Consider the following 22,085-nt stretch of genomic DNA (forward strand, 5'->3'; position numbering starts at 1 on the left):
ATCAAGTGGCCATTTGACTGTGAGGTGTTTTATTCCAACATAACGCTGTTTTCAAACACATAAATGTCTTCTCACCCATATCATGTGCTGTCAAATAACTAAGGCTAAACTAACGCAGACTTTACTCAGCCAACAGAAAGAAGGCAGATGTAAAACGGGTGGTGGCCAGTAAAACGGGTGGTGCCCAGTATAACGGATGGTGGCCCAGCACCTCCACCTTTAACAGAGGCAGAATGTTGGGAGGCCAGTGGCTGAGGGAATCCCTGGAGGAGCTCCTCTTCAGAGCTCACCCCTCAAGATACCACTTCCTTCATAATATATAATATGCCGAGGCCTATATATCTCTTTAAGCCTATTTTTGTTCATCTTTATTTCCCCATCGTGTCTTTTTTGTTGTCACCCAACAGATTGTGATGGTGCTCTCTGCCTGCTGGACCCCCTCATGCCACAACAGACCTTGTAAGTAGGCAACACTCCAAAGATCTTGCTAAATGGTAGTTTAAATATAGTGAAACATATTCATGTAGGATGAAGAGTACAGGAAACCCTGTCTGCTGCCTTTACAGAGGAGGATCCACAAAGGCCTATAGAGGTATGATAGTTCTCATCCCGTTTACATTTCTGAAACATTGTGGTGGAATAAAGTGATATTTTGTCTACACTGAAGTATTGACACATTATTTTTAACAGGGCCTGGCTGGGCAGCAGCAGGAGGGTCCCTCAACATCCACTGCAAGGACTGACACAGTGAGACAGATGTTCAGTAAACACCAGAGGTTCATTCTGGGGAATTCATGTCCAACTGTAATAATTGAATGTCCTCCTTATGTCTTCCCAGTTATCTGTAAAACAGATCTATAGACTCCACCTGCTCCAGAAGATGGAAAAAACTGGAGCACAAGTTAAGGGTGGGTGTACAGTCCCAGGTGAATTATGCTAACTACTAACTACATTAACTAAACTAGCGCTTGTATTTGTAGGAAATAAAAAAGACCAAATGAATTGTGCATCATGTCTTTATTTGGTGGTGGTGGTGGTGGTGGTGGTGGTGATGGTGGTGGTGGTGATCAGACCCCGAAGTGATGATGGCCTATGGTGTCTCTGACAGCTCTGCCATTTGCGAGGAAACGCAGCACAACACACAATATCTGCTATGACGTCAGGGCAAGGCTCAGCTGGTGATGTTGCTAATGTACAGAGCGATTAAACTGTGGATGTACATAATGGTCTCTGCAGTAAAACGTACCGCTCAAAAAGGAAGGTGTCTGCAAATGCCAGTACATCTATGGTCTGATGATGCGAATATTATCTGCGAATATTAAATTCTCGGCGAAGTAATGCTGCGCCTTCATCAATCGGATCATTATCAAAAGCACATTCCATATTGAGGGAATAAAGTTGACGTCTAATTTGCCTCTGGAATAAGGCACTGCAGAACTGTTTCACCAAAACTCCCCCGCTGAACGAGGAAATGAAATCCTGTGTCCGTCTGAAAGGGGGCGGAGCCAGAGCAAAACTCCGTGTCCACTGACAAAAACCTGCTCCCGACCAGGTTAGTTCTAGAGCGTCTGTTGCCCCGGTAACTGACCGGGAGTTGACGTTACACCGCTTCGTGAAACAGGCTTGAGTTACCCCGCTTCCTCTGGTTTGAGTTACCTCCCTTTGTGAAACAGGCTTGAGTTACCCCTCTTCCTCTGGTTTGAGTTACCTCCCTTCGTGAAACAGGCTTGAGTTACCCCTCTTCCTCTGGTTTGAGTTACCTCCCTTTGTGAAACGGAAAATCCCGCATTTCCCTCAACTCGGTGTTAATTAACCTGGGGTAATCCTTAAACCTGCTTCGTGAAACGGACCTCTGAAGCGCTATGTGTTTTTGTTTTTGTTTTGGACACATGCCCTTGTGCTGCGGCTTCAAACGGACCATCACTACACTTTAGGCACTTTGCACTTTTGTTGTGCACTTTTCAAAAATAAAAAGAACTAAAAGACGTGGACCACCCACAAAGCTGACTCCATCATTTATTTTCTTATTGCTCAAACCGCTTGTCAGCCATTCTGGGGCCATATTGGGAATTCGAGGCCAACACTGCAATTGTTTGGCACAAAATCCACCTTAAAACTTTTATCACACCCTTTAAATGATTTGGAGCTATTACAATGTTCCACCACAAAAAATACTTGGTATGGATCTTTGATGATAAGTCAGATATGTTCATCCATCCATCCATCCATTGACTACCGCTTATCCAGGCCAGGTCGTGGAGGCAGCAGTCTGAGCAGAGTTGCCCAGACTTCCCTCACCCCAGACTCTTCCTCCAGCTCCTCCGGTGGCACCCCAAGGTGTTCCCAGGCCAGCCGAGAGACATAGTCTCTCCAGCGTGTCCTGGGTCTGCCCCGAGGCCTCCTACCGGAGGGACATGCCCGGAACACCTCCCTAGGGAGGCGTCCGGGGGGCATCCGAAATAGATGCCCGAGCCACCTCAGCTGGCTCCTCTGGATGTGGAGGAGCAGCGGCTCTACTCCGAGCTCCTCCCTGGTGACTGAGCTCCTCACCCTATCTCTAGGGGTGACTGAGCTCCTCCCCCTATCTCTAAGGGTGACTGAGCTCCTTCCCCTATCTCTAAGGGTGACTGAGCTCCTCACCCTATCTCTAAGGGTGACTGAGCTCCTCACCCTATCTCTAGGGGTGACTGAGCTCCTCACCCTATCTCTAAGGGTGACTGAGCTCCTCACCCTATCTCTAAGGGTGACTGAGCTCCTCACCCTATCTCTAAGGGTGACTGAGCTCCTCACCCTATCTCTAAGGGTGACTGAGCTCCTCACCCTATCTCTAAGGGTGACTGAGCTCCTCACCCTATCCCTAAGGGTACGCCGGCCACCCTACGGAGGAAGCTCATTTCAGCCGCTTGCATCCGGGATCTCGTTCTTTCGGTCATGACCCATAGTTCATGACCATAGGTGAGGGTAGGAACGAAGATCGACTGGTAAATCGAGAGCTTCGCTTTTTGGCTCAGCTCCTTCTTCACCACGACGGACCGATACAACGTCCGCATAACTGCAGACGCTGCACCGATCCGCCTGTCGATCTCACGCTCCATCTTTCCCCCACTCGTGAACAAGACCCCAAGATACTTGAACTCCTCCATTTGGGACAAGGGCACTCCACCGACCTGGAGGGGGCAAGCCACCTTTTTCCGGTCGAGAACCATGGCCTCAGATTTAGAGGTGCTGATCTTCATCCCAGCTGCTTCACACTCGGCTGAGAACCACGTCAGTGCACGCTGAAGGTCCAGGCTGGATGGGGCCAACAGAACCACATCATCCGCAAAGAGCAGAGATGAGATCCTGTGGTCCCCAAACTGGACCCCCTCCGGCCCCCGGCTGTGCCTAGAAATTCTGTCCATATAAGTAATGAACAGAACCGGTGATAAAGGACACCCCTGCCGGAGGCCAACGTGCACTGGGAACAGGTCTGACTTACTGCCGGCAATGCGAACCAGACTCCTGCTCCGGGAATACAAGGACCGAACAGCCCTCAACAAGGGACCCCGGACTCCGTACTCCCGGAGCACCCCCCACAGGACATCTCGGGGGACGCGGTCGAACGCCTTCTCCAGATCCACAAAACACATGTGGACTGGTTGGGCGAACTCCCACAAACCCTCAAGCACCTGGTGGAGGGTATAGAGCTGGTCCAGTGTTCCACCATCAGGAGCACCTGGTGGAGGGTATAGAGCTGGTCCAGTGTTCCACCATCAGGAGAACCTGGTGGAGGGTCTAGAGCTGGTCCAGTGTTTCCACCATCAGGAGAACCTGGTGGAGGGTATAGAGCTGGTCCAGTGTTCCACCATCAGGAGAACCTGGTGGAGGGTATAGAGCTGGTCCAGTGTTCCACCATCAGGAGAACTGGTGGAGAGTATAGAGCTGGTCCAGTGTTCCACAACCAGGACGAAAACCGCATTGTTCCTCTTGGATCCGAGGTTCGACTAACGGCCAGACCCTCCTCTCCAGTACCCTGGAGTAGACTTTCCCGGGAGGCTGAGGAGTGTGATCCTCTGTAGTTGGAACACACCCTCCGATCCCCCTTCTTGAAGAGAGGGACCACCACCCCGGTCTGCCAGTCCAGAGGTACTGTCCCCGCCCGCCACGCGATGTTGCAGAGACGAGTCAGCCACGACAGTCCCTGCACATCCAGAGACTTAAGGAACTCTGGGCGAATCTCATCCACTCCCGGTGCCTTGCCACCGAGGAGCTTAGCAACAACCTCGGTGACTTCAGCTTGGGTAATGGACGAGTCCACCTCTGAGAACCCAGTCTCTGCTTCCTCAATGGAAGACGTGGTGGTGGGATTGAGGAGGTCCTCGAAGTATTCCTTCCACCGCCCAACAATGTCCCCAGTTGAGGTCAACAGCTCCCCACTTCCACTGTAAACAGTGTTGGTGGAGAACTGCTTCCCCCGCCTAAGGCGCCGGACGGTTTGCCAGAATTTCCTCGAGGCCGACCGAAAGTCCTCCTCCATGGCCTCTCCGAACTCCTCCCAGACCCGAGTTTTTGCCTCCACCACAGCCCGGGCTGCGGCTCGCTTGGCCTGCCGGTACCTGTCGATTGCCTCAGGAGTCCTATGAGCTAACAGTGCCCGGTAGGACTCCTTCTTCAGCTTGACGGCATCCCTTACTTCCGGTTGCCACCACCGGGTTCGGGGATTGCCGCCACGACAGGCGCCAGAGACCCTGCGGCCACAGCTCCGAGCAGCAGCTTCAACAATGGAAGTGGAGAACATGGTCCACTCGGACTCAATGTCTCCAACCTCCCTCGGGATCTGTGAGAAGCTCTCCCGGAGGTGGGAGTTGAAAGCTGCGCGGACGGAGGGCTCGGCCAGGTGTTCCCAGCAGACCCTCATAACACGTTTGGGCCTGCCGAGTCTATCCGGCCTCCTCCCAGTCCAGCGCATCCAACTCACCATCAGTTGACAGCTCTGCCCCTCTCTTTACCCGAGTGTCCAAGACACGTTACCGGAGATCAGATGACACGACCACAAAGTCTATCATTGACCTCCGGCCTAGGGTGTCCTGGTGCCACGTGCACTTATGGACACCCCTGTCCACAGGGCCGCCCCTGGCCAAGTGGCGGCCCTAAGCAGGATTTTATTTTGGGGGCCCCCTTCCAATAACATAATAATAATATTATTATTACTATTATTATTGTATTGACGTTTGGAAGCCATCTCTCTCTCTCTCTCTCTCTCTCTCTCTCTCTCTCTCTCTCTCTCTCTCTCTCTCTCTCTCTCTCTCTCTCTCTCTCTCTCTCTCTCTCTCTCTCTCTCTCTCTCTCTCTCTCTCTCTACTCTCTACCTGTAAACAACTGCCTGCCGGCACATCTGACCGCTGATTAGTCAGATGGTGGTGCTTCGCGCTTTCGTCTCTTTTTTTTCTCTCTCTCTCCTGCCTCAGGTTGACTTGGTGGCGGTGCTCTACGCCGCCTCTCGGCAAAATGCACGCGCATCCTTTGCGCATTTGCAGATTATAATGATACTTTATTGATCCCGAGGGAAATTCTATTCACTTGCGCAAAATGGGGCCCCCATGGATCGCGGGGCCCTACGCACAGCGCGTGTTCTGCGTGTAGGGAGGGGCGGGCCTGCCTGTCCATAAGTGCAATAAGTCCAATAACAGAACACCGCTCAGGTTCAGATCGGGGAGGCCGTTCCTCCCAATCACCCCCTTCCAGGTCTCACTGTCATTGGCCACGTGGGCGTTGAAGTCCCCCAGGAGAACAATGGAGTCCCCAGTTGGGGCACTATCCAGCACCCCTCCCAGGGACTCCAAGAAGGTTGGGTACTCTGAACTGCTGTTCGGTGCATAGGCCGAGACAACAGTCAGAGACCTGTCCCCTACTTGTAGGCGTAGGGACGCAACCCTCTCGTTCACCGGGGTGAACTCCAACACATGGCGGCTGAGCTGTGGGGCAATAAGCAAGCCCACTCCAGCCCGCCGCCTTACACCGCGGGCAACTCCAGAGAAGTGGAGTATCCAGCCCCTGTGGAGGAGCTGGGTTCCAGAGTCCAAGCTGTGAGTGGAGGTGAGCCCGACTATATCTAGACGGTATCTCTCAACCTCCCTCACAAGCTCGGGCTCCTTCCCCCCCAGCGAGGTCACATTCCATGTCCCAAAAGCCAGAGTCCATGTCCGGGGATCGGGTCGTCGAGGCCCCTGCCGTCGACTGCCACCCAATCCACACTGCACCCGACCCCTACGGCAGCCTCTGTAGGTGGTGGGCCCACAGGAGGAAGAGGAGGAGGGGCCCGCGTCGTCCCTTCGGGCTGAGCCCGGCCGAGTCCCGCGGGCAAGAACGCGGCCACCAGGCGCTCGCGTGCGAGCCTCCACCCCAGGCCTGGCTCCAGGGTGTGGCCCCGGCTGCGCCAATCTGGGCGACGTCTCCGTGCTCCTCGTGTGTGTATCCATAGGGGTGGTTTGAACTGCTTTTGGTCTGACCCGTCTCCTCGGACCTGTTTGCCTTGGGAGACCCTACTGGGGGGGCAAGCCCCCTGACAACAGAGCTCCGAGGGTCATTCGGGTGCTCAAACTCCCCCACCACGATAAGGTTGCAGTTCAAGGGGGAGCAGATATGTTCAGTGGATGGTTATTACTAATAGACTGTCTTGCTAGTTTATTTTCAAAGCAGAGTTTCTTTTTAAGTTTCTCTTTCATCTTGGACGTCTGCAGGTTGACAAGGCTGTGCTCTCCATCATGACTCATGAGCAGATTGAAGAGTGTATAAGCTCTTATGGTGACCGACTTACTGTGGTCTCCATCTGTCAACCAGCACAGTGCAGCACAGGAAAAGCTAGGGGGGAAAAAATAGGCTTACGAACAATTAAATCAACGACCAAAGGAGCTGTTTGAAGTACATGAAGTAATACCCGGACCAAAGATGGAGGGAAACACTGCATTTGAAGAGACTCTCAGGAGGGTTGAGATTAGCTGGCTTCATTTCCTCACTGATGAATGATGAATATCATCAAGTGAGGACCAGAGATGCTGGTGGAACAAAACTTTCAACGGTGGAAAAAACCAATACATAGCTCTTGTTTCCTGATGGGAGCAAGTCCACAATTATCTAAACATGGATGTTATGATAACTAGGATTTCCTGGAACATGGACATTCCCTTCACAGCAACAATAAACACATTTGTGTTAAAGTATTGATTGTAGAACAATTGAAATTAGAAACGTTTCAGCTTTTCAGACACTTCTGAATTTTGTGCTTGGTTTTGCATACCATTTAATATTAAATCACCGTAACTGAAATTACTGTGGACATCAACAATAAAATTATATTTTTGTTCTCATATTCTTTACAGAATGTGCAGTTTCAAATGCAGCCCAAATCCAAAAAGCTCAGGGCCTCATCCCAAAATATGACAGCAATTACAAAGGTATCACATGACTAAAATGCAACCCCAACTGAATTTGAAATAAATAAATAAACCTCAGTGGGCAGGGGCAACACGACAAATGAAATGATCCTGGTGATAGACGTCACCATCGCCTCCTGACTGCTAACGACATCCTCAACCTGCTATTGAAATGGTTGATTTGACCAGTGAAAAATATCATGAGAGTCAGAGTCCAGGAGCGACTTAAGATGCAGTGGAAGTACATGGGTACAGCCCATACATGTACACCCTATACATGTACAGCCTACATGTATAGGCTGATACACTTCTGTAGGAATTAGAAAATGATGTTGAAGCTTCTGATTTTGATCGCACTCTTGTGATGCAATTACAGCACTGGGACAATGAGGACATCACACAGGTAATATGTGATCACAAGTGTTTATGGGTAAACATACTAAGCAAAATAATAGAATTTTCCAAAAATTAGAACCGCATTGTGAGTTAAGCATAATTCATTTTGATTCAAATGGATCAGAGAAGAAAGCCATGTGTTTTCTTGGCATAGTCGTGGCAACCATACCTATTGCACTAGTAAGTACTCCCTGTACTTGATATAAACTCAGTTTATCCCTTTTTTGAAAATAAGAATGTCCTATTACCGCAACCATAGCAAATAAATGCTGCTTTAGAAAATTGGAATACATTACTGTACGTCAGTGCTTCTCAAATGGTGGGGCGAGCCCCCCTGGGGGGGCGTGGTGGGGTGTCAGGGGGGGCGTGAGGCAGGCGCGACTTTCAGTATTAGTGTCTTTATTCATGCTTGAACGATTAAAAAAGGGACTCCAGCTCATTTTATTAATTTATTTTGATAATCAGGCGATTGTATGCAGAATGCTGGTGCAGCAACTCATACAGTGGTTTATACAGATAAATAAATAAATATTATCAGGTTCTCAATGGTAGTACAATTCAGGGGGGGGGCCTGAAAAAAATTCTGTCCTTAGGGGGGGCATGACAGAAAATAATTGAGAACCACTGCTGTACGTCAAACAGGTGATGAAAACTGGTACATTTTCCACAGTAAGGTAGAATTTTGAAGTGTAAGCCAGTCATGGTGGCCTGTCATGAACTTTGACTTCATTGATGAATGAGATCATTGTTTATTTAAAAGGAAAAGCGTGAGGATCCACACCTCGCTCCAGCACCGGATCCTCCTCACTGACACTCCTACAGGTAATTTCCTAATTGATTGCTCCCACCACTTAAGCCCTGCAGTGAGGCGGTCCGGTGCCAGAAGACTGTGTCTCTCTTCAGAGTCACCTGCTTCGTGAATGCACTCTATGGCTTCCCACTTCAAGCGTCCTCGGCCACCCCTCCTCGCTGTGCAGCACTCCCTGTGGCGCTCCTCGTGCGCTCTCAGCTCCCCACTCCATGCATCCTCAGCCACCTCCTCCCGGTGCAGCGCGCCTCCCTGCTGCGGTCCTCTCGCCTGCACACTCTGCATCCTGGAGTCACCGTTCCCTCATCTCCCAGGTCTTGCAATCTCATTAAATCATTGCTAATTGCACCTGGTCTGCTTCTGGGTTTCAGGACTCCACGCACCGGCTCTCAGCCGCAACACAATATTCTGGCCCCAAAATGAACCCAGCAGACCTCAACTCAGTGGGAGAAGCCCTCTCCTCACAAGGGCCGCTACTCGGTCGGCATGAACGTCTGCTGCAGGAGCTCGCTGCTTCCATCCAAGACATTCATCAGTGGCTTCGTTCCCCCACCGGAACCAAACGCCGGGGAACTGGGCTCCTATGACCAGTTCCTGCTGAAGTGCCACCTTGTCGTCAACCTCCAGCCCTCCAAGTATCCCTCTGATTGGGCCAAGATCACCTACACCACCAACCTCCTGCGAGGGAAGGTGGCTCGGTAGGTGACGGCACTCTGGAACCACGATTCACCGGTTATTCAGCCCTGGGCCTGCTTTACCGAGGAGCTTAAGAAGGTTTTCGATCAACCGGTAAAGAAAGGGGAGGTGGTACGGCAGCTTCTCTCCTTCTCCCAAGGCAGCACGTCAGTGAAATCCACAATGTACTTACTTCTCAAGATTTTTACTTACTCGAACTGTCTTTACATGTATACTGTACTTTAGTCATTATAGCGGATTATCTTGGATTTGTCTTCTTAACCTGCCATGGAGTTTGGATCTAAATGTCCCTTTGTCTGTGATGGCATTTCTTCAGTGTTTGTATGATTGTCAGTTAGGTTTGAAAAACAGTGTTTTACTGATGTTAAAGTTCAATTTGGAGAACAAATTATTATCATTATTTTTGATTTTATACGAGAAATTCTATATCAACAGAATGTTTCCAGCTCTAAGCAGCTCCAACCATTGGGACTATTTTCAGGGAGTTTAGCGTGGAGGAGGACACAACTTCACTGAGGTGTGAATCTCCTGCTGACAGCCTGGAGGAGCTGCTGTTCATTGTTTTGATGTCAGAGCTGTTCTCTTGGAGAGCTAGAGTTTTATAACGCTGATGTCTGGCACCAGAGCTCCACCTGCTGGACAATGGCTTTGATAACATCCATGTTGCTGCCTTACTTTGATAAAATCCACATTGCTGTGTTGCTTTGAAAACATCCACGTTGCTGCATTGCTGTGTTGACATTGCTCATTGCTGCGTTGTTTTGATGACATCCACGTTGCTGTGTTGCTTTGATAACATCCATGCTGCTGTGTTGCTTTGCATACATTGCTCGTTGCTATGTTGCTTTGCGGTGTTTTCAATGTAAAATCCATCCAAACAGCAACATGTCATGAACAGTTGGATAGCACAATGCTACTCCATTAGCCTGCTGGCTGGCTGCAACCTGTGTAGTGGTGCCTTTACCGGCTAAGGTGAAAGCAATCACTGCTTTTCCGCGCCCGAAGACGATCAAGGCACTGCAGGAGTTCCTGGGCATGGTGAATTTTTACAACCGCTTCATCTGACATGCAGCTCAGCTGATATGGCCTCTGTATGAAGCACTGAGGGGCGGAAAGGCCAAGCAGGAAGTGGACTGGTCCGCAGGAAGGATCCTGGCTTTCGAAAAGGCCAAGGCACCGGTAGCGCTCACCACCGATACCTCAGACTACGCAGTGGGGGCGGTATGTCAACAATGGGTGGCTGGAGCCTGGCAGCCTCTGGCGTTTTTCAGTAAACAACTGCACGACAACGAGTGGAAGTACAGCACGTTTGACAGAGAACTTTTGGCTCTTTTCCTCACCGTCCGCCATTTTAGGTTCCTGTTGGAAGGTCGGCGGTTTACTGCATTTATGGACCATAAGCCCCTCACCTTCGCCATGTCCAAGACCTCGGAGCCATGGTCTGGGCGGCAGCAGCACCACCTCTTCACCTGGCCGACTGCCTCTCCCGGGCACACGTGGACTCTGTGCACCTTGGGGTGGACTACACTGCCATGGCCAGCGACCAGCAGGCAGACTCTGACATCCAGGCCTTCAGGACATCAGCCACAGGTCTACAGCTGCAGGATTTGCTGTTCCACGACAATGGTGCCACACTCCTCTGTGACGCGTCTACAGGTCAGCCCCGCCCCATGGTACCTACTGGCTGGAGACGGCAGGTTTTTGATGCTGTTCATGCCCTATCGCATCCAGGCGTGAGAGCATCAGTGAAGCTGGTGGGGGCAAAGTTTGTCTGGCCGGGCCTCAAGAAGGACGTCAGGAGCTGGGCAGCCTCCTGTTTGGCGTGTCAGCGGTCAGAGGTACCGCGTCACGCCATAGCCCCCTTGGAGCCATTCCTGGTTCCTGAAAGGAGGTTCGATCATGTGCATCTGTACTTGGTGGGTCCACTGCCTCCCTCCCAAGGCTTTACTCCCCTCCTCACCATGGTGGACAGGACCACGAGGTGGCCAGAGGTGAGTAAAGCCTCCCTCCCAAGGCTTTACTCACCTCCTCACCACGGTGGACAGGACCAGGAGGTGGCCAGAGGCGGTCCCACTGTCTTCAACGACTTTGGCTAAGGTGGCTCGCGCTTTCCTAGCCACCTGGGTGGCACGGTTCAGCACACTATTGGACGTCACTTTGGACAGAGGCTCCCAGTTCACCTCTCAGCTGTGGACAGAGGTGGCTAAAGGCCTGGGAGTGCAGCTGCACCGGACAACGGTGTTCAACCCACAGGCCAAGTGTGTTTCCATGAAGGCCGCTCTCCGAGCCACACTCACAGACAGCAACTGGGCTGACCGACTGCCATTGGTCATGTTGGGCCTGTGTTCGGCTCCGAAGGAAGATCTCCAGTCATCATCTGCGGAGCTGGTGTTGGGGCAGCCACTACGGGTCCCTGGGGAGTTCCTGCCAGAGCAATCGGAACCCTGGGGGGTCACAGCTAATTTTCCACGAGGCAGTCCGTACATTCGACCCAATTCCAGTTCATCACTGCCTTACCCGGTCATACGTTCCAAAGAACCTTATGACAACCAAATATGTCTTCATTCGACATGACGCTCACCGTTCACCACCTCAGCCGCCGTATGACGGCCCCTTTCACATCCTGGCGGCGGGGACGAAGAACTTTGTGGTGGACATGGGGGGTAAACGGGTCCGGGTTTCACTGGACCGCCTGAAGCCGGCCTACACCATGCCAGAGCAGCCGGTGGAGGTGGCACAGGCCCGAGACATGGGCGCCCCCCCAAGTCGTCAGCTGCCATTCCTTGCATCACCTGCATTAACCCCAGTGCCGGTATCTGAACCTCCTCCTGCACCTCCTCCTGTGGTGCTGCAGCGCAGCTGATATGGTTGGGTGTGCAGCCCTCCCAAGCGGGAATAAAAAAACCTGTTTAGTTGTGTTTTGTGTTTTTTCTTATTGTACCATTCTGATTGTTCGGGGGGGGGGGGGGGGGGGGGGGCTGTGTGGTGTGCACCTGAGGGGGGGATTTTCCCAAACAGAATGGAGTGGGTGTGTCAATGACATAGGGTGGTGTGTTGGTAGTGAGGAGGTGTTATAAGGGGAAGTGCAGTGACACAGAGAGGGTTTTGACGGGTGAATTGCCATTGCTGTTGGAGGAAATAAAGAAAACGACATGACTCATTCGTCCATCTCATCTCTGCCTCCACACTAGGGCATATGTAAATACTAAAATACTACAGTCTCAATTAGATGCTGATTATATCGCAATGTAAACATGCTCATGAAAGTACAGACATTACAGGCCGCTATAAAATAAAAATAACAACTCTTAATATTTTGTTAAATGGAACTATCAATGATGAATTAAACATGAACGACTCACCAGTATTAGACTGTGTTGGGGAAGATTAGCCTCACTCTGTGCCTTCCCCTGTCTCCTCTTAATCCAGCTCAGGTTGGATGTGTTGACCAAACTTTTACAGAGTCCTATGGCACACGCTGTCCGATCTTTGTCACTGTCCAGACCATGGGACAGAAAGATGGAGGTCGTAGCCAAAGCAATTGAGCCATGGCCAGCCAAGATTCCTTACCGCAGCAACAATGTTAGCACCATTGTCTGTAGTGAGGCAGACTAGTTTGTGCTCATCCAGTCCCCAGTCTACTAAAGCGGACTTCAAGTTTTCTCTAAGGGTGTCAGCAATATGGTTATCTGGAACATGTCTTGTCTCCAAACACTTGGAGTGCAGGGTCCAGTCAGCAGTTATGTAGTGTATGGTCAAGCTCATATAGGGGTTTATGTTTGAGCTTGACCACATGTCCGTAGTGGCAGAGTAAAATGGGATGTCTTTAATCTCCTTTGTATGTCGTCTTTCACATTGTTGTACAGCTGTGGAATAGCTGTTTGTGACACCCTGTGTTGGCCTGGCAATTTGTACTGCCGGTCAAATGTTTGTAACATGTGTCTAAATGTTGGCTTTTTGACAGTGTTAAAGGGCTGCATCTCTATGGTGATGCAGCGAATTACACCGTCTGTGAATGAGCAGCATTTGGCACTGTCATGTTTATATTTTGTTTGCTTCATAAATACCCCAGTGATGGTGGACTCTCGGGAAGATGGTGATGGCCCCTCAGCCTCTTTGGTAGACTTTATTTTTTTACCAGCTGGGAAAACTGCAACGAGTGGCTTTGTTTCAGGTGAAGGCAAGTGTTTGTCATGTTGCCGCATTTAACACAAACCATGTTTGAAACTCATTTATGTTCCATATTTCACCGCGGTCATTTGGCTTAAATCCAAAATGTTCCCACACATCAGCTGGTGCTTTCGGCTTAGAAACCAATTCCATTGTTGTTTATTCCTCCAAATCTCCCCTCTACTCCTCACAGGGCTCTCATGCTGCACTCGAGGTGTGCCAGGTGCCCCACCTCCCCACACAAGAGAGACTGACAGGAAGGGTCACTCCTCATTACACTAAGGAACCAAGAGGAGTCAGTCGAGACAGATGCAGCGAAGTTAATTCATTATCTGGTGTTTTTAGTAAATGTAAAATGATCGAGCCTGGCAAACTCATCGAGCTCATTTTAAATTATCGCGCAATTAATTGATTTATTGATTATTGCGACAGGCCTACTTATGAGTTGGTGCCAGAGGCATAGGTTTCAGACCTAGAGAAGTCTGGGAAGCAGACTCATGTTGAGTTTGCCAGGGAGCTGGTGACTCATTTCAGTTGTTGGTGCTTCCTTGGAGGTTGTCTCTTTTGGTGACCTTTGTGATTTGGTTGCATTAGAGCAGTTTAAGAACTCTGTTCCCGGTCACATTGCTGTGTATATTAGTGAGCATAAAGTGAAAACTGCTGCCACGGCTGCTAAGCTGGCAAGTGAGTATGTGCTTAAACACAGCACAGGGGTGGCTGTGAGTACTACCCTCGGAATGATTTTGGTTACCAGGGAGGCAGTAAATTCCGTGTGGAAGGTCAGGTTCAGGGGCAGGAAATAGGCAGTCCTCGCCGGGGTAACAGTAGGCCAGAACGGGTTGCATGGGGTCAAGTACAGTCTGACTCAACCAAAACATGCCACTATTGCAAAGGCAGGGGGCATTGGAAAGGGGATGGTCCTAAACTTAGGAATAGTGCCCAAGCTCAATCTGCAGCTTTTGCTGCCTCTGTGAAGCATGCTGGTCTTGCCATTTCCTCTTCTCAGAAGGAAGCTGGAGAGAGGCGTAGTTTGGATGAGGCAGATTTCTCAGCCTTTGTCTCAGACGGCTGGGTGTCACTGGTGGGGAGTGATGGCACTGTACCGGTTAAAATTCTGAGAGATACTGGGGCTTTTGACTCGTACATTGTGAGCTCTGTCTTGCCCTTTTCAGAAGAAACCAATACTGCAGACTTTGTTCTTATGTGGGGAATGGGGCGAACTGTGTTGCCGGTTCTGCTGCACAGACTGACGCTGAACTGTGGGTTGGTTCAGGGGGAGGTTGCCATGGGGATGTTAGACCGGCCCTTTCCATTGAGGGGGTGGATGTCATTCTTAGTAACGATCTTGCTGGGGGCCATGTGTGGGCTGATGGTCCACCACCTCCACCCATAGTAACATTTTCACCCCTTATTACAGAAAAGCCAAATGAGAGTGCACAGCATTTTCCTAGGGTTTTTAACAGCTTGTGCTTTGACACAGGCAATGCACCATGCAGAGTCAGAGTCTGAGCCTGAACTTGGGGGCAGGAGAGAGTGACGTTTTCTCTGTGCACATCAATCTGTTGACAGGGCAGAAAGCAGATCCCTCTATGAGTTATTTGTTTGACCAGGTTCTCACTGTTGAGGAGGCAGAACGTGCTGCAAAGTGGGTACGCTTTGCAAGATGGTTTATTGGTGAGAAAATGGTTGCTGCATGGGGAAACCTTTGTTGGTGGTCTGGTCCTTCTAACTTTTGCAATGAAGTGCCAAGGGCTTCCCATGATCAGTCTGGACATCTTGGAGTCCACAAGACTTACAATTACATTCTGCAGTATTTCTGGCCTCGGTTAAAGAAGTATATGTCTGGGTATATAAGAACACGCCAGATGACAGGGAAACCGAACCAGAGTATTATGCCAGCTCCTTTGTGTCCTATCCCAGCTATTGCACAGCCATTTAAGCATCTGGTCATTGACTGTGTTGGTCCCTTGCCTCATCCCAAGGCTGGTGGCAACTCCTTGCTGACAGTGATGTGTCATTGTACAAGGTATCCAGCTGCCCACTCCATACTATTAATGTTGAGTCTGTGGTAAAGGCCCTGACTCACTTCATTTCCATCTTTGACATTCCTAAAGTGTTTTTCTAGAGTGATCAGGGCACAATTTTTTTTCTCATCTGTTTGCTCAGGTTTTGAAGTTGTTGCATGTAAGGCATAACCAGGCATCTGCATACCATGCTCAGAGTCAAGGGGCTCTGGAAAGATTTCACCAGACCCTGAAATCTCTGCTTCGTGGTTACTATGTTGAGTTAAACCAGGATTGGGAGTTGGGCTGCCGTGGAGTTAGCTGCTCGTGAAGTAATGCAGGAGACACTAGGTTTAGCAGCCAATCCGCCAGCATTCCTACTGGGTGTCAGAAGAGAAGCGTAAAGTGATGAACTGGGAGTTACAGTATATGCTAGACAATGGTAATTCCGAACTCTCTGCATCTAGCTGGTCATCGCCTTGTCTGTTAGTGGATAATCTGATGGGAGTCCAAGGTTTTGTACGGACTACCAGAAGGTGAACGGGGTCACCAAACCCGATGCTTATACACTGCTGCACATGGAAGACTGCATTGATCAGGTTGGCTCAGCTCAGTTTGTGAGTACATTTTATTAATTGAAGGGTTACTGGCAAATACCACTGACAAGGAGAGCCAGAGAGGTCTGCTTTTATAACACCTTCTGGACTGTTTTCCTATACTGTGTAGGGATTTACTACCTCATAAGGATCACTATTTATGTTGTGGTTGGTTATCGATAATGATTAATAATTATCAAAGATGGTTATTAATAATGTTATTGAAATTTAATCTGATGTGTATCAAAACCTCGGAGCTCCACCTGTCTTAACAGGAAATTATAGCCAATTCAGTTCTATCAGTCTCATAAGATATACTAAACACTTAATCAGGAATTTGAATTAATAGTTAAATTAACTACAATTACCAGAATTAACAGTAAAGCTTGAAGGATGTTGGAATTCTTGACACAGAATAGGTCGACATTTCATTCACCTTTGTGCTCATTAATAAAACAGCAAGTATGATTCTAAACATTATATTTATTAACAATGAAAACAAATAAAACACAGATTCTAACTACCTATGTACAGCTGGGTGTGTGTTGGTGTGTGTGTGTGTGTGTGTGTGTGTGTGTGTGTGTGTGTGTGTGTGTGTGTGTGTGTGTGTGTGTGTGTGTGTGTGTGTGTGTGTGTGTGTGTGTGGAGAGAGAAAAAGAGAGAGAGAGAGAGTTGGAGGGAGTGTGTGTGTGAGACGTGTGATGGAACTACAAAACAAGATGGCGGATCACAAGAAACTACATTCCAAATGGAGGTTATCAGAGAACAGGAAGTCTGTCCTGGGTCTCCACCATGTGCTGATAGCAATGGAACAATAGAAGCTAGCCGTAGCATGTGCTTCCTGTGTGTCTCTGCTAAAGGACCATTTCTAGAATGACTTGATGTGAATGAGACTTGTTTTGTAAAACGTCAGGAGTCGTCAGATGGTGTTCAGTTACTGTGTGATGTTGTCTTTGATGTGATATGTGTAGGATTGTGAGTTAACTAGTTAGTAAAGCAAAGATTAGCATGCAGACCCTGTGTCTGTGGCAGAGCTAACAGTGGTTTACAGGTTGATCACTGCTCCTAATATCATTATCTATAGAACTCAATCACTGTAACAGAACCAACACATCTTCATAAAGTTAAACAGTTCTATCATAGCATCAGGTTTAACTAATCTCAGGTAAAGCCCAGTTGTTACCACTTCCTTGAAGGAGTTCAGTTGTTGTCCTGCTGGAGGGAAGCTGGTGTCTTCTCCTGTAGTTAGCACCTCCTGCTAACTGTGGTTGCTGGTTCTGCAGGCTGAGGAGAAGAAGATGAAGTTGATGTTTCAGGAGTCCTTCTTTGTAGCTCCTGGTTGTTCCTTTTGTCCAGACTGAGGAGCTGGTCGCTCAGGTCTGTGATGGTTTTCCTGCTGGTTGAGGAAAACACAAAGAAGTTCTGTGAGGCGTCGTTTCCCTGGTCCGTCCTGGAGGAACTGCTTGGTTTTCCTGGAGATCAGACTCTGGGCGCTGGTCTCTGGATCAGGAGAAGGTTTCCTCGGAGTCTTCGTTGCAAGAGGGGAGTGGAGGCCCCTGCTTGCAGGCCTCTGGTGTTAGCTGTGTGCTAACGCTGGATGAGCTGCTCTCCAGCAACTCACCTCCTTGGAGTTTGCTTTGCAAGAGAGCGATGGAGGCTGGCTGAAGCCTTTTGTCCACGTGTGACTTCAGAGGTGTCAAAGCCTGAGAGCTTCAACCAATCAGTGTGTGACACTCCCACGCTAAATGCATGGGGGAGAGCCTTGAGCAGAAAGGGGGGGAGGAAGGTCCTGGAGAATGTCCCCCCTTCCCCACTCTAGATGTGAAAGGCCATCACATTCCTGGGTCAGAATTCATGTCATGACTGCGTCTCATGACAAATGAATATTGTCTCTCCCCAGAAATGAACAAACTTTCTGTGGTCCTGTGAGATCCCAACAACTGTCATGAGTTTCGGTTTGCTTAATGCGCCGGCAACATGCCGGCCTTATGAACATCGTTGTGCCGGGGATGGAGGGTTGGGCTGTCTACCTAGATGACATTGATCATCTTCAAGCTTTCTTATGATCAACTGATGTTCATTCATATTCATACCTTCAATATTGATTTATTCCCCCAGAATTGCCAATAATTCAGTCACTACAATGAATAATAGTTTTTGACTTGTGCCTCTTGCTACCTTAAATGATGGGTGTGTACCCTCAGGAAGAGAAATACAACTCTTATCTTTATATTACATCATAATTAATCCATGAAGAGTGGTTTGTACCACGGCTGAATAAAATGTCTCTCTTGCATAGAGAATATGTTTCCTGAAAGAAAACTGCATTAGCTTTTTGCCTTTTACAAAATTCCTTTATGTTTGCGTCTATGATTCTTCTTGTATTAAACGAAGAAAAGGACGAGAACACAATAATCAAATTTAACCTGCTATGACACTGAGGAAACTCTCTCCTTCAAAACACTTTGCTTTAGTTGGAAAGAGTCGGACTTTCAGCATCAATAACTCTGAAACAAAACATCCTGAACTCTCAGGCCCTGTTTACATGACAATGATTACGAGTCTATCAGCAAAACTTTCTTCACTGTTGGGGGTTCGTTTACACGGCATCGTGAAGTTTTTAATCCAGCTCCCAAGGTGGAAAGATTCTTTCACGGCCACTAATCCCTCCTGCAGAGATTGCTGGAAGCTATTTAGCCTGTTACTGTGCGTGCGCAGCTCGCTCCCTCCCTTCCCCTTCCATCCTTGTAAACAAACATGGCGACCCGCAGTGATTTGGCTCATGGTCAGTATTCTAGTTTTATCGTCTGTATCGGTAGATTTATAGTTGAGACTCACCCCTGATAGCATCCGATGCATCATCACTCCATGCGGATGTCGGGTGCTCTCCATTTTCCTCATGTTTATAGCCTATTCTTCTCTGCACACAAGTCTGTGTGGTTTCAGACTTAAGAATTCCTTTGTCCCTCAGGCCATCAAGCTATACAACTCCTCACTGGGGGGGGGGGGGGGGTCATAGGACAGAAGGGAAGTAGCAGCTATCCACCTCATCACCCTGTCTGTAACCACAGTGCATTTTAACATCAACTGTCACTTTACACTTCCATATTTTATTTGGAGTTTTTATTCTTTTTTTGCTATTTCTATTGAATAAAGGTTAGTGAAGAGTCTATATAATATTGTACATAATTATTTTTTTGTTTAATAATTTTTTTTTAGACTTATCCTAATTAATTTATTCTTTGTTCTTTGCTCTCTGTGTGCTGCCCCTGTCCTGTAAAAAGCTGATGGAACTTGAATTTCCCTGAGGGAGTCATCCCAAGGGATTAATAAAGTCATTCTGATTCTGATTCTGATTACAAAATCAAGCAACAGCACCCTCCCATGGCCCGGCATAATAACTACATTGTTGTCCTGTGTCAACACACTCCTTTTTTTAATGGATTAGGTGTTGTCACGTGAAATGTTATCGTGTAAACAGGGCCTCAAACTTTTCTTTCTCTGTCTTTCTATATATGCCTCATGCTCATTGAGCCAAAGTAGCAGGAGAAACAACATTGGTCTCTATGAGCAGGCTGTATTACAGTGTGCAGGGACTGTCTGCAAATTACAAACTGTTGCAAAGCAAGCATAGCTATGACTAAAATACCTAATAATGTCACTGGGATTTTCTGCAGCCTTCACGTAAACACTTGGTTTGAAAGAAAATACTTTTTCATAATTTAAAAATTCTGGTTTAAAGTAATCCTTAACAGTGAAACCTTGTAAGAAAGGGGCCTGTTCCTATTTCGTCTCAGTTTCGACACCAATGTGTTTATTGGTACATTGGTGTCTGATTCTCTCTGTGGTGGATTCTAAGTATCATTACCAGAAAGTATCATGTATTTGGTCAAACAAGTGCACTGTGGACTTATGGACCTTATATTATTTGTTTGTTTGACTTAATCTGGCTTTGATGGCACTTTCCATGCTGTGTGTGATCTTATATTTAATGACATTTAATAATGACAGCAAAAATAGCAGGTCCAGTCTTCATATGACCTTTGTAATATTGATAAAGCATAGGTTTTGTCCATTCAGTGCATGCTACCTATATGTCATGAGCTAGAATTAAAGTAAAATAAACAACCAGATAAAGATATCGCGTGTGTTGTCATGTCATCAGCTTTGCTTTGTTTTTCATATGAATCAGCCTCGACTTTAAATATTTGCTTTTGTGATTCTGATGAGCATAATTAGTTATTGTATGGTACCATGGGCTTTTACTCTATCTATTATATTAATTTAGCTTTATGAGCCTAAAAAGTCATTATACTACATCACCTTCACTGAAGGTAGAATCAGCTACAATAAGCTACTTTCCACAATTTAAAATGCCTAGTCATATTTAGGATTATTTTGGTCAAAGTAACTCAAAAGCAATACATAAGTGGTGTAACACATTACAATTCAGACTTAGTAATACTGTAATTTGTATATATGTATAATATAAAAATTACAATACATACAACACACACACACACACACACACACACACACACACACACACACACACACACACACACACGTTAAAGTAATGTAAAAGTCATCCCTGAGCTGTTGGAGTAATTTTCAGACGACCCCTCAGCGTGTCCTCTCTAACATCTTTCAGCAGTGGTGAGATTACTCGTCTTCACCCTGGCCCCGCCCCATCACCGCTGTCGCCGTGGAAACGGGGCGTGACTAAAGCGCTGGCGGAGCAGGTGACCGCACTGATTGGCCGAGGCGTCGGCCGACGCGTAAGCGTGCCATCGTTCCATCGGTGTGGCGCTAGTGGAGGAGAGCAGCCGCCCCACTGTGAGGCCGGCTCTCCGTGTGACCGCCGTCAGTCAACATCCCAGGGGACAGGAACCAACTCCTCGACCACCCTCACCCTCGCTTTCCTCGCCCCGGTAAGTCTGCGCCCACCGCTGCGTTCAGAGGACAGGCGCTGAAAGACGCTCAGTGTATTAGGAGATAAAGTCGGCGAGTTTAATCTTCCGCTGAACTCGTCTCATTTGCATACTTAAAGTGACAGTGTACCCAGAAAATATGTACGGTTGTTATACCTATTAATTATGAAATCTAGATAATTAACAGTGATACCTTCTAATTTTCCCTCAAAAGGATTTATTAATGAGTAAAATAAGTCATCCTGATTATTATGGTATTGGCAGGCATCTGATATTATAGTCACAGTACAGAAGTTCCAGTACATACATACACATGATACACTGCAATAAAAAAGGAATGTATGATGATAAATTATCAAATAGAAAAAATATATTGAAATCAGCTGTATATGTGTGTGTGTGTGTGTGTGTGTGTGTGTGTATATATATATATATATATATAATCAACTCACATATCTCAACTTTCATGCTGTTATAGAGTTTCAGGTTTTTTGTCTTCCTGTTTCATGGCTCAATGTTTCAGTTCTTATGGAGAATGTCGCCAGTAATGTAGCATGGCCACATATTTTAATTTTATTGTTCTTAATTGTGCTGTTACCATGGTCATTATTTTGTATGTCTCTTAGGCCACATCCACACACGAAAAAAATGATCTTTTTTCTCCCCAGCCTTCGCCAAAAAACCTCTGTCCACACGTCACAATGAACACGACACAACACGAGGCTTCAGGGCCTGTAGTACACATGCCAGGCCTTTAGGGGCGCTTTGACTCCCCAAAGATGCCAATAACGCAGAGAACAGAGCACATAGAACTTTAGAAGTAGAATCCTGCTCATAAATGTACTTAGTCTACTGGTGTGGATGACAGGCCAGAAACAGCTGGTTTAGGTGAACCGGTTTACTGGTTGGGACGGGCCTTTAAGGAAAAGAAGATATTAATATCTTCTTTTCCCTTTTAAAATGATTTGATAAAAAATTTAACTTCTCCACTCAGATTGAAATGATTAATGATGATGAGGATGATGATGATAATGAATTAAGGCTAATTCATACTCCATACGTAAACGATGTGT

At 47.7% G+C, this 22,085-nt stretch overlaps 2 protein-coding genes across 2 annotated transcripts in view; both read left to right on the forward strand.

Moving 5' to 3' along the window:
• The window catches only part of LOC308132260 (transcriptional regulator protein Pur-beta), a 39,532-nt gene extending 18,781 nt beyond the window's left edge, over positions 1 to 20,751 (forward strand). The window contains exon 2 of the mRNA XM_080499276.1: positions 20,736 to 20,751. The gene's annotated coding sequence lies outside the window, so the exon portion shown is untranslated. The remainder of the gene's footprint in view (positions 1 to 20,735) is intronic.
• A 143-nt stretch (positions 20,752 to 20,894) lies between these two features.
• Positions 20,895 to 22,085, forward strand: part of LOC308132059 (3-hydroxy-3-methylglutaryl-coenzyme A reductase-like) — a 34,149-nt gene continuing 32,958 nt past the window's right edge. Inside the window, exon 1 of the mRNA XM_080499002.1 lies at positions 20,895 to 21,012. The gene's annotated coding sequence lies outside the window, so the exon portion shown is untranslated. The remainder of the gene's footprint in view (positions 21,013 to 22,085) is intronic.

The sequence above is a fragment of the Blennius ocellaris genome, assembly GCF_963422515.1.
Source record: "Blennius ocellaris genome assembly, chromosome: 7".
Taxonomy (NCBI): Eukaryota; Metazoa; Chordata; class Actinopteri; order Blenniiformes; family Blenniidae; genus Blennius; species Blennius ocellaris.